The following is a 12,753-nucleotide window of genomic DNA, read 5'->3' as shown; positions in this document are numbered from 1 at the left end:
AAAGCAAAAGCTAAAAGTAGCAGCTGATAACTGACAGAAGAAAGAATGCAATTACAGAGTCACAAGCTGTGAAAAAATTTGTCAACGCCGACTATATGAAAAATCCGCAATTACTTTTTGGGCATCCCAATATTTGTCGACGATCAGCGAGATCATGGAAGGGTCACTGAGGAAGTTGTCGCGATGGGTTACCAGAAATGGATTGAGAACCAACTCAGGAAAGACGGAGCTGGAGCTATTCACGCGTAGATATAAGATACCGGAGTTCAGACTCCCGTCCTTGGACGGGGTCACCCTGCGGCTGTCGAAGGAGGCGAAGTTCCTCGATTCGAAACTAGCTTGGAAGAGGAACACCAAGGAAAGAAGCCGTAAGGCACTGTGCACTTTTTACTCCTGCAGGTGGATGTTCGTTAGAAAGTGAGGGGTAACTCCCAAGATTATGTATTGGATGTATACGACCATCGTGAAACCAGTACTAACCTATGGAGCACTGTTATGGTGGAATGTCGTAGAGAAGAGGACGCGTGCGAGGGAGTTAGGCAGTCTCTGGACTTTCTCGGGGTCACAGGGCACTGGGATCCGCAACGCAGGCAGGCCTGGAGGCGATGCTGAGGACTATATTCGGAACTGCGCCGCCAGGGTCGCGCTTAGGGTGAGGGAGCACGACATGCTGAGAGAGGATGGTTAGATCTGCAGCCCATCATTTAGGCCATTATTCGGAACTGCGCCGCCAGGGTCGCGCTTAGGCTGAAGGTGCATGGCATGCATGGTTGCGGCCACAGTTCGATGCTTGGTGTTATGGAAGCGGAGGGTTGACTGAGGAGGATCTCCGACTATCTGGCATAAGTGTAGAATGGTATTCGCAATTCGGTTTCCTGCGAGGGATGAATGGAGAGCGAATGCTGTACTTGGGGAGGATGAGACCTCGATCTACACCGATGGCTCCAAAATGGAGTCAGGGACTGGATGAAGGTTCTACTCTGATGCACTTAAAATCAGTATGCCCCTGAGACTGCCGGACGAGTGTACGGTCTTTCAGGCAGAGGTCTGTGCCATTGCAGTGACCGCAAAGGAAATTCTGGTAAGAGATTTACCGCCCTCGAAACTCAGAATTTGTAGGGGCAGTATGGCGGCACCTAAGGCCTCAGGGTCGATGATGGTAAGGTCGAGATGCGTGGCGAATTGTTTGGAGTCCCTGGATAGGCTCCGGGCCCACGATATGACGCTGACATGAGTTCCTGGGCATGGGAGGATTCGAGGAAATGAGAGGGTGGACGAGTGTGCCAGGAGGGGTTCGTCTGCGCCGGGCGGTCTGCCATCGGTCTTGCCTACGTTCCATTTGTTGAGCTACTGGACACAGTAGAGGCGATGGCCAAGGCGACGTCGATAGCGAGGTGGGACTCGGTGAATAGCTGCCGGACTGCAAAGGCGCTATGGACAGTCATAGACGAGAAGAGGACGAGAGAGTTGCTGGCGTGTGATAAGAGGTCGATAAGTACCTTGACAGGAGTAACTTGGTTCTAAAAGTGAGTATTAATTTTGTGCTCTACTCCCAAATACCCTTCAAATAAATATGTCCGATTTAGGGGTGTTTTGGTGGTTGGGGTGGTACCCCAAACACTTGGTGCCATATTGTAGGGATTGGTATATATATATACAGGGTGGCTGATGAAAGCCGCTACCAAAAAAAAATGTAATAACTTTTTTTCTATTTAATAATAATAATTTAATAATTAATTTAATTAATTAATTAATTAATTTAATTAATAATAATTTAATAATTAATTTAATAATTTAATTTAACATGAATAAAAGAAAAATGTATTCCATACACCGAAAAAAAAATGTAGCAATATTCATCATTGTAGCAATATTCATCAGCCACCCTGTATATTTGGGTTTCGAGGTGAGACGGCCTCCTTAGGTACCCCAACCGAAATTTGGGTGGGGTACCTAAATTACTACGCGGTCTCATCGATTCTTTATTTCTGACAAACGAGATAACATTTAATGTTCCATCTCGCAGTGAGCAAACTTGTTCCGGTCCAAAGGACCGATCGCAGTGGCCATTGGTTTTTTAAGGGCGCCAATAACCCGTCTTATCATATCGAGCATCATAGTCATAGGCATTTAAGCAAGAGCCTGTGTCGCCCGGCCTCTCACTGAGACTCTCCGCTCGATACCGCTGATTTTTCGCGACTGCCGTTGAGCGTATGGAGCATTCCACTTTTCGCAACCTGTGGACACGCTCGGCAGCTTGCAGCTAAGCTTCTCCCAATATCAATGGACTCTCGAGATATCAATGGACTCCTGTGTGGTGCTCACAGCTATTCTGTGCAGGATAATGAGATCAGTAACCCTTTGAGGTCCTCATATGCAATACCTTTGAGCAGTAGTTGTCAGTATTTAGGAATCATTGTCCTTATTTATTATATCCTCCACAATAGGAGGGAGGTATATAAATCTAGTCATTCCGTTTGTTGTTGTTGTAGCAGTGTGTTATACACTGAGGCGGCAGCCCTTGCCGATGAAGAATTCCATCGGGTCAATCCGGTACGTACAACCGGCTGCCATGGAATATTCCTTTTGTAACACCTCGATATATTCGTCTAAGACCCTTAAAGTATATATATTCTTGATGGTCTCGACATTCTGAGTCTATCTAGACTTGTCCGTCCATCTGTAGAAATCACGATAGAGGTCAAACCAAATTGCGGAAAATTAGGGTAACCCCCTTACCCTAATTTTCAGAAACGCCAGATCTCGGAGATGTGTGGTGCAATTTAAGCGAAATTTTGTGTGATCTCTTATAGTAGTCTTAAAACAAACATTCGGTCTCAAAATTTCGGATGGGTCCCCTTCAAATATCACAAAATTTAGTACCCCTATACCACGGGATTATTATTCACCACCTGTCATTCGGTTCAAGAAAATCAGGTTAGCACTTTTTAAGTCTATACGGAACAGACAAACAAACACAAACCGATTTTTATATATAAGACTAGCTGAGCCCGGGCGGCTCCGCTGCGCCTTCATTTACACCACGCGGAAAATAGGTTCCGTATTCTTACTCTAAAATTTTGATATATTAATTAATCAGAGTTTTGTCCAAAATTCTTTATTCTATGGAATTTTTTTGGTATTTTTATCTATGGCAAAGATAGGCACTTAAACTACCTAAAACACCTATTGTTAAGGCCCGTCCTAGGGTGGGAAAGTTACAATAAAAGATAATACCGCAAAGAAACACAACCAAGTCCTAAATTTTATTTTTCTTTATTTTAAGGACCGTTAGGTTGCCATAAATGCTGTATGATCAATTTTGACCACTCTGCCCTCTCTCTGTTTGTGTTGTCGTATCCATTTAGTTGATCCGATTGTAAACAGTCAATAGATGACGCTAATTTAAATGTTAGTGTTTCTCGCTTGGAGTGGCTTAACGCCTATAAAATTGAACATTATTTGGTAGTTGCCTATAAATGACTATATGACTGCCTTTTATATAGTCATCATTTAGTTTTTTTATTAATCAAATCAAATTGCCACATTATACGATTTTCTGTTCTAAAAACCTAATTTGCCGGTCTATAAATTTAGTACGGTGGCGACAGTTCTTAGTAATTAAACCATGTAAGACTTTTGAACAAAAAAGTGTTGCCCAGCAGCACGTCATTTGGACTTGTCTAGGAAAAAATTACCCTTATCGATTAGCTTAAAATGGTGGCCACCTTAACGTTAAGGTTTGCAACTCTTCCCATCATAATTTTGAGGGTGTGGAGGACTAAATTTGTTTGTGTTTACAAATTAATTTGGGATGGTGTGGTCCGATAGATATATGAACAGAATAAAAATATTAGATTCGAAGTCCACAACCTTATACCTTTCATTTGAACCCCATACTGTCATAATTGGTGTGTGCAGCCGTTTAGTGGAGGGCGTCTTTGGAAGATTTTACGCCACAACCCCATCTGCCATTTGAAGACAAATTTGAATGACGCACCTCAGTCAAAAATATCTATCCCTTGATCCCCCATTGTTTTAATGTGTCAAATAACCTATTAGAGACGATTTTAGGAAGTAGAGCACTACCTGGAATCTTGGACACAAAGTTTAACGTCGTATTTGTAATCGACTCCCAAATGCCATTTATTAGAGTATAGCTATGTTTCTCTTTTGGGACGAGCCCAATGATCGGAGATTTTCTTTGCAAATCGACGCGTTTCGTCTTTGGTTAGAAGAATTTTCAACGCTTCCCATAGTGGTTGGTGTGTGTTGCTATCTCCGATCATTGAGCTCGACTCGAAGGAGAAACAAACTAAAAATGTGAAATTTAATGATCTTCTCCCTAAAAGGCCAACAACTTGAAAATGAAAAAAATCGCAGAGCTCGACCGGGATTCGAACCTGGACACATGGAGCAACAGGAAGTGCCGTAGCCGTTGTCTGGCGTTCGAATCCAACAGATGCACAGAATCATGTGCACTATGGAAGTAGTGTAATTGTCGCAGAAAAAAGTCAGTCATTACACGAAAACACATGCAAAAGTACAGCTAATAGACAGGTTTGTCGAGCGTGGTTAATGTGGTAATTGTATCATAGAGACGTTTTCGCAATAAATACGATTCAAATACAACATACCAACGCACGGCCCTTGAAGCCATCACACCTAATATGGTTGAAAGGCCTCCTAATCAAAGACGAAACACGTTCCGTAGTGGTTGGCGTGTGTTGCTATCTCTGGCTTTCCTTTTCTACTAGCAAAGAAAATCTCAAAATTTAATTTTTCTCAAAATTTCATTTCTATAGGAAATTTTGTCAAAATTTCATTTCTATAGGAAATTTTGTCAAAATTTCATTTCTATAGGAAATTTTGTCAAAATTTCATTTCTATAGGAAATTTTGTCAAAATTTCATTTCCATAGGAAATTTTGTCAAAATTTCATTCTAAAGGAAATTTTGTCAAAATTTCATTCTAAAGGAAATTTTGTCAAAATTTCATTCTAAAGGAAATTTTGTCAAAATTTCATTCTAAAGGAAATTTTGTCAAATGTCATTTCTATAGGAAATTTGTCAAAATTTCATTTCTGTAGGAAATTTTGTTAAAATTTCATTTCTGTTGGAAATTTTGTTAAAATTTCATTTCTTTAGGAAATTTTGTCAACATTTAATTTCCTTAACAAATTTTGTAGAAATTAATTTCTGTAGGAAATTTTGTCAAAATTTCGTTTCTATAGGAAATTTTGTCAAAATCTCATATTTATAGGAAATTTTAAAATTTTTCAAATTTTTACTTCTGTAAAAAATTTTTCAAAATTTAGTTTCATAAAAATTTTATTTCCTTATAAAACTTTGTCAAAATTTCGTTTCTACGGAAATTTTTTCAAAATTTCACTTTTATAGAAAATGTTGTCAAAATTTTATTTCTATAGGAAATTTTGTGCAAATTTTATTTCCATAGGAAATTTTGTCAAAATATCAGTTCTACAGAAAATTTTGTCAAGATTTCATTTTTATAGGAAATTTTGTCAAAATTTCATTTCTATGGGAAATTTTGTCAAAATTTCATTTCTATGGGAAATTTTGTCAAAATTTCATTTCTATGGGAAATTTTGTCAAAATTTCATTTCTATGGGAAATTTTGTCAAAATTTCATTTCTATGGGAAATTTTGTCAAAATTTCATTTCTATGGGAAATTTTGTCAAAATTTCATTTCTATGGGAAATTTTGTCAAAATTTCATTTCTATGGGAAATTTTTTCAAAATTTCATTTCTATGGGAAATTTTGTCAAAATCTCATTTCTATGGGAAATTTTTTCAAAATTTCATTTCTATGGGAAATTTTGTCAAAATTTCATTTCTATGGGAAATTTTGTCAAAATCTCATTTCTATATGAAGTTTTGTCATTTCTATAGGAAATTTTGTCAAAATTTCATTTCTATAGGAAATTTTGTCAAAATTTCATTACTTTGGGAAGTTTTGTCAATCTTTTAATTTTATAATTTTTTTTTTTAATTATTCAAAAAGTCTTCCAAAAACACTGTTGCCCTTACTTAGACTAGGTCTAACGAAAACTTTACTCGAAAATTCGCTGTTGCTAGTGTTTATAACTTGGGTTAGCTGACTGACTGGCTGGCTGAATGGATGCCCTTCTATTAACGAAGCCACTTTTAGCAAACAGTGCTGCAGCAACATCATTTGAGGTCGAAACATGCCGTGGTTGCCCATCGTCACCATCGCAGCCATGGCCACCACCAAATTGTAGTTTGTTCTTTAGTTGTTGCTGTGATTTTAGCTGCCAAGCGTGACTTTTGGTGCTTCCTTTGGGTGTTGTTGTGTCGGTCGGTCGCTTTTCGTTGTAGTAACTTTGTTGTTGTTGTTGCCCGCCGCCGTTTGTTTGTTGTTACGTGAAGTATTGTTGTTCTTTTGTGTTGTCCCTCTGAAAGCCGGCATTATTTGAGGTAAACGCTTTGGGGCTTCTGCTAAAAATGAAAATAAACAAAGCGGAGAGCAATTCTGAGTGCCAAGCGTATGGAGAGATGAATGACAAACACAGCGTGCAGCTTGCAGCACATGCTGTTCTGAGTCAAAGTAGAAACGCCGCAGGTGAAATACTTTACGTTGCTGCACGAAAGTTCTTTTAAGTTGATTCTCTTCAGTTTGGGTTTTGTTTTGAGAGACCATAGGAAAAGAGAACTCTGCATGCACAGAGAACAGTTGAGTTAGAAATTTCAAAATTGGAAATAAAATAAAAACAAAAATTGAAAATATGACTAAAAAATTTTAAGGACTTGGCTTTTTTATTTTTACTGTTCTATTTATTTTTTTTTTAATTTTCAATACAAAGTGGTTTCACACAATTTTATTTATTTTTTTTTTTCATCCAAACCATGTGAAGAGTGACCCTCGTTTGTTTTGTCTTACAAAGAGTCTTTACATTTCCCAAAATGGGAGAGCGGCTGTGAGAATTTACTGCACTGTTGACTTTGGCGTTGTGCCATAACAACAAACAAGACAAAAGCAACAATTGCTAAGAATAAAGCTTTGCAGGCATGAAACACACATCTCAAACAATCATTTGGACAGCGGCCACGCTTCCCAAGAACCCAATAAGACAGCCAGTCATCCCAAGCACAAGTTTTAAAAGCAAAAAAGGATTGCCAACACCACAAAATAAATAATTTATGTATAAATGAAATTTTGGCAAAATTTTCTAAAGAAAGGAAATATCGACAAAATATTCTTCTGAAACGAAATATTCTTCTGAAACGAAATTTTCTATAGAAATGAAATTTTGACAAAATTTGCCACAGAAATGAAGTTTTGACAAAATTTTCTATAGAAATAAATGTTTAAAAATTTCCTATAGAAATGATGATGAAAATTTCTGTATAGAAATGAAATTTTGGCAAAAATTCCGTATATAAATGAAATTTTGATAAAATTTCCTATAAAAATGAAATTCTGAGTGAATTTCCTACAGAACCATTTTGTTTGAACCGTTGAGTGGAGCGGACGTTTGGCTATTTCACTCCGCTAGAATTTTTCTGTAACTCGTAAAAGGTCATTATTTTTGGAAGAAAAATTGAAGTCTCTCAAGGATAGCTACGATAGTGGTATCCACTAGGCGGCTGATGATCTGCGTTTGTTTTTAGTTAGAGATCTAGACCCCGGGAGTAGGCTTAGAATGGATTCCAAAGACCCAACAGCTGCGGTGGTGGTATCAGACCGTAGCTTGTTGTCTGCTACTAAAACCTCGGCTGGTGGAGCAGCTGCTCCAGGCTCCACTAGCCGACAGACGAGTAGTCAGCAGGGGCTTTTGGCGAAGACACCTGGTTCGAGTGTCTTTGCATACCTATATTTGCCTATATTCGCCATTGGCCTTCCCCGGCAAACTCACACACTCTTTAAGAGGTTGGAATAATAAAACGCGCATCGCTCTCAGGTTTATTGATAGGCTTTATGCGAATGATCCTAAGACTCTTGTTGTTAGGGAGAGAGACCCCCAAATTGGGGTCGTGGTTTCGATGCACAGGATACCCCAAAGACTACACGTCTAGATTCGGAAACTGCACCGCAGACAGCCAAAAGGATGCGGTCATCTGGAGAGCATCACATGCCTTAAAGAACTAGGGCGAACAATAGTAAGATAGGTCCAAGAACCTTTGCTAATGCCGCTAGGGACGGTTTGGCGATGGCAGTTGTCGACCAGGGAGAAGAACAGGGCTGCATACTCAGGAATAATTGGAGTGGGATAGTCAAAGAACTGTCATCAGTATACTCCAATATTCTTGAGGAATTTCCTGCTTCTAATCCAGTTTGTGACGATGCAGGCTAGTATTGGACCCGATATAGACTAATTGCCTTCGGGGATCAACGGTCAATTGAAATTTATCGTTGTGCTCTAAAAAAGATTGGTGAGATCTGGCCAGGTGCAGCACTAGATTTAGTCAAGAGCTAAGATATCCCGCGACCAATGGCGCATGATAGGATACCAAGGATTCCCTCAGATCCTCAATCTATAATTGGAAGACTATGGGAATGTAATTCCAATCTCTCAAGCACCAACTGGAAGATTGGATGAGGCTGATGGTGACTGGAGACATGCAGAATACGTACTATACTCCGGTTCACAGAAATCAACAAGTCTGAAAGCATTGTATCCTACGGTTTCAACAAGTCGAAACTAGCTTGGACTGGGCTCAAGGTGTACGCCAGCGGTGAACGACAGAACTCAAAAAGTACTCGAAGGTCATTTTCATTCCGAAGGCAGGAAAACCGTGCCACACGAAGGATTTTCGTCGTATTCGTCTGTCATATTTAATGCTAAAAGACTATTGATAGACTGGGGCAAAGATCCCTGAAGATCGTCTGTCGTGGCAGCAGCACGCATATAGTAAAGGCAAATCCACTGAAACAGCCCTTCACGACCTAGTCGGCTCGGCACGGGACAGCTGGGAGCACCATATAGGCTGGAACATTGAGGTCCGATCTATATGGTGTTCATTGCTGTCTGCGGTGAAGGACAGAACTCAAAAAGTACTCGAAGGTCATTTTCATTCCGAAGGCAGGAAAACCGTGCCACACGAAGGATTTTCGTTGTATTCGTCTGTCATATTTAATGCTAAAAGACTATTGATAGACTGGGGCAAAGATCCCTGAAGATCGTCTGTCGTGGCAGCAGCACGCATATAGTAAAGGCAAATCCACTGAAACAGCCCTTCACGACCTAGTCGGCTCGGCACGGGACAGCTGGGAGCACCACATAGGCTGGAACATTGAGGTCCGATCTATATGGTGTTCATTGCTGTCACTAGAAGCTTAGCTGCGAGCTACCGGGCGCGTCCACAGGTTGAGGATAGAAGAATACTTCATATGGAGTAGCTGCAACGGCAGTCGCGGACAATTAGCGGTATCGAGTCTCAGTTAGAGGTTGGGTGGCACCGGCTCTTGCACAAATACTGAATGCCTATGATGCTCGATATGACAAGTAGAGTTATTGGCGCCTTTAAATAACCAATGGCCACGCTGTTCCTGCGGCGATCGGTCCTGTGAACCGGAACAAGCTCGCTCACCCATAGGTGCTTGTCGGCTACATAGAGGGTTCTCTCGCTGCCAAGGAATATACAATGGTGCTTTCAATAATGTAACATTGATATTGAAGGTGCTTTCAATAATGTAACACCGACGTCAAACATGAAGGAGATGGAGTTTCTAGGCATCAACTCTAACGTAAGAAAGTTTATTAATGAGTGAGGCTCCGAAAGTGGTCTAGGTATAAATCCGTGCAAGACAGAAGTAGTTCTCTTCAGCACGAAATTGAAATTGCCTACAGTGGCACCTCCTTGGGAGGAGAGAATGTTCCATCAACAAAAATGCAAAATACCCGGGTGTTTTCCTGGACAGGAAATTGAAGTTCAAATTCAACATTTTGGAAAGGGTAAGAAAGGCAACTTTTGCCCTATACACCTGCAAGAAAGCCATTGGCAAAAGTTGGGGGTTTATACCGCTCGTCATGCATTGGGTTAGACCTATAATGCTATATGGTGGTGTGGTCTGGTGGACGGCGCTTCAAAGTCCACCTACTGTTCAATATTCAACTGGATCCAAAGGATGGCTTGTTTGTGCATCACAGCCACACTGAGGACGACACCATTTGATGTACTAAATTTCACGCTACATCTAATGCCTCTGGACATTGTGGCTAGACAAGTTGCTGCGATCACTGACGTGAGGCGCTAAGGGAGCTTCCTCTTTGGTTGTTTCGCGGCTACGGACACTGTGTTATCTTTGATAGAATATCCGATGCTCCAGCCAGTGTGGATTACACCCTACCTGTGCCGCTTTTTGATAAAAAGTACTGTACCACTATACCTGATAGAACCGATTGGAACTACGATATCCCTGGCAATAGAAGTTACATATACTTCTATACGGATGGTTTCAAACTAGACGACCAAGTGAGCTTTGGGGTTTGCTCTAAAGATCTAGAACTGGTTATATCGAAAAGGCATCTTCCTTCTCCTATTCCTGTAGTATCACAATGGACGAAAACGTCTAAGTGAATCTGATGGTAGACAGCCAATCAAACTGAACCTTCCTACAGAAATGAAATTTTACTAAACATTTCCTATAGAAATTAAATTTTGACAAAATTTCCTATAGAAATAAAATTTTGAAAAAAAAAAATCCCATAGAAACAAAATCATAAAAAGTTTCTGTAAAAATGAAACTTCGACCAAAATTTCCTATGGAATTGAAATTTTGAGAAAATATCTTGCAGAAATGAAATTTTGACGCAATTTCAGATTTTGACTGAATTTCCCAGAGAAATGAAATTTTGACAAAATTCCTTATAGAAATAAAATTTTGACAAAATTTCCTATAGAAATAAAATTTTCCGTAGAATTAAAATGTTGTCTAATTTTTTTTATAGAAAATAAGTTTAAAAAGGAATTAATAAAAACATTTTATAGATTTTGAAAAAAATTATTTGAGATTTTTATTTTTGCTTACGGCAACTCTATTTTAATGCTGTTTCTCAATTTATGCTCCACGCTTCAAGACTCCACTAATGCTTACTCTGCAAGAAGAGAGTTTGTGTGGTAGTTATGTTCTTGGAGTTGCCCAAACAACAACAACAACACCAATAACAGCAAACGACAGCGACCAAACATAAACCATATGAGGGACACTATGGCCATGCCACTAAATAAACTCAGACAATTCTGGCAAATGCTTCAGTCTATGACAAGATTTTATCGGGTGCATAACTCTAACGTTATAACGAACTTTTCATATGCGACTCGACTTAACTCGTTCCGTGGTAAGTTCACGTCCATGTGAGATTTTTTTGTTAAATGCGATTGCGCAGTTATTTTGCATTAACCATACGGCAAGCAAACGACAGACACTACGAATAAGAACTGCAACGAGTTTAGGTTAGTGTGTGTGTGAATGTGTTTATGTTGTTGTTTATTTTGGTGGGTTTCAATGCGGCGATTTGTTGCATTTGAACAGTGTTCTTTTTTTTGGCATGCTAACATTAATGTGAGTGCGTGTGCGTGTGTGTGCAGTTTGTCTCTTCCTGTTCTTAGTGAGTTATCCCTTGCAGCCACTTCATTCAGTTTAACGGCAACATTACAACGTGTTACACGTAACATTTGCAAAACGCGCTTACTGCACACCGCGTCTACGAGATTATCTATCGGCGGACAAGTGTTGTTATGTTTTCTGGTTGACATTGTCAACAACATTGCCAACGTTATTGTCGTTGCTCCTCGTAATACTGTAAATTGTTCTAGTTTTACATTGAGAAAATAAAAAAAGAGAGAAGATAGATATCCGTTTTTAAGTCGTGAGTGAATGAGTGAGTGGTCTTCTTGCCTGCCTGGCTTCTTGAAAGGATACGATTTACAACATGTAACGCGTGTGTTTAACATAACCAACTTAAGTTATTGTTGTTTTGGTAACATTAACGTGCTTGAAACAAAGAACAGGATTTCTGGTGTGACATTAAATAATCAAAGAGAAGACAAAGACCAGGCGGAAGAAGAAGAAGACGATGACATGTTGTTTGGGATTTTGTGTGCCTTTGTGTGTGTGTTTGTGTCTTCCCAGTGTGTTCAGGCTAAATCGCTGAATTGGAAATTGCTTAGGAGTAAGCTGGAGCAAATACGACCTGGATCAAAAAAAATCGCTCTTGAGCCAAGGCAAACCAATAGAATCCAAATTTCGATTGGTTTGCAACAGTACGGTGTGGACTGTTGTGCAGGTAAAAAAGGAATAGGCAGATTTGCAGAAATTGCAATCGCAATATGGCCGTTTCGTGGGGCAGGCGAACAAAAGAAAGGCAAGAAAGTAATCAGATACTTTCTTGCAACTAAAGACGTATTTACACTATAATCTAAGTGAGAAAAATTTGGGGATTTTTAGATTCCCAATTGGGATCATATTTACGGCTTTGACGTAAACATTCTGCCCGCCTTGCAGTATTACTGCAACGAAAAGGAATGAATCCATATTGCAAATGCTTAAATATGTTTTTTTTTTTTGTAAGTTTAGTTTAGAAGTAACTAATTCTATTAATCTTTCTTAGAGAATGAAAGGAATTCAAAATTTTGATAACTATTTGACTTCATTATACATTATACTCAAGTTGATAAAATTATTCAATATTCAATTCAATAAGATTCACATAAAAATTCATTATGCAGCAAATTTCTCTAATATCTAAGTAGTAAAAGTACCATACA

General features: G+C 39.3%; 2 protein-coding genes across 6 annotated transcripts in view; one reads left to right on the top strand and one right to left on the bottom strand.

Annotated features, from left to right (window-relative positions):
* LOC106095781 (vacuolar protein sorting-associated protein 72 homolog) overlaps positions 1-12,753 on the bottom strand; it is a 223,551-nt gene that overhangs the window by 93,282 nt on the left and 117,516 nt on the right. The window lies entirely within an intron of this gene.
* LOC106095780 (hybrid signal transduction histidine kinase L) overlaps positions 11,262-12,753 on the top strand; it is a 99,071-nt gene continuing 97,579 nt past the window's right edge. The window contains exon 1 of one of the 5 annotated variants that reach the window (XM_013263121.2): positions 11,262-11,324. The gene's annotated coding sequence lies outside the window, so the exon portion shown is untranslated. The other 4 variants (XM_013263119.2, XM_059363290.1, XM_013263120.2 and 1 more) reach the window with 4 other exon arrangements.

This window comes from Stomoxys calcitrans, chromosome 2 (assembly GCF_963082655.1).
Source record: "Stomoxys calcitrans chromosome 2, idStoCalc2.1, whole genome shotgun sequence".
In the NCBI taxonomy this organism is placed as follows: Eukaryota; Metazoa; Arthropoda; class Insecta; order Diptera; family Muscidae; genus Stomoxys; species Stomoxys calcitrans.
Note: the sequence above shows the minus strand (reverse complement) of the source record. Positions and strands in the feature narration are given on the sequence as shown.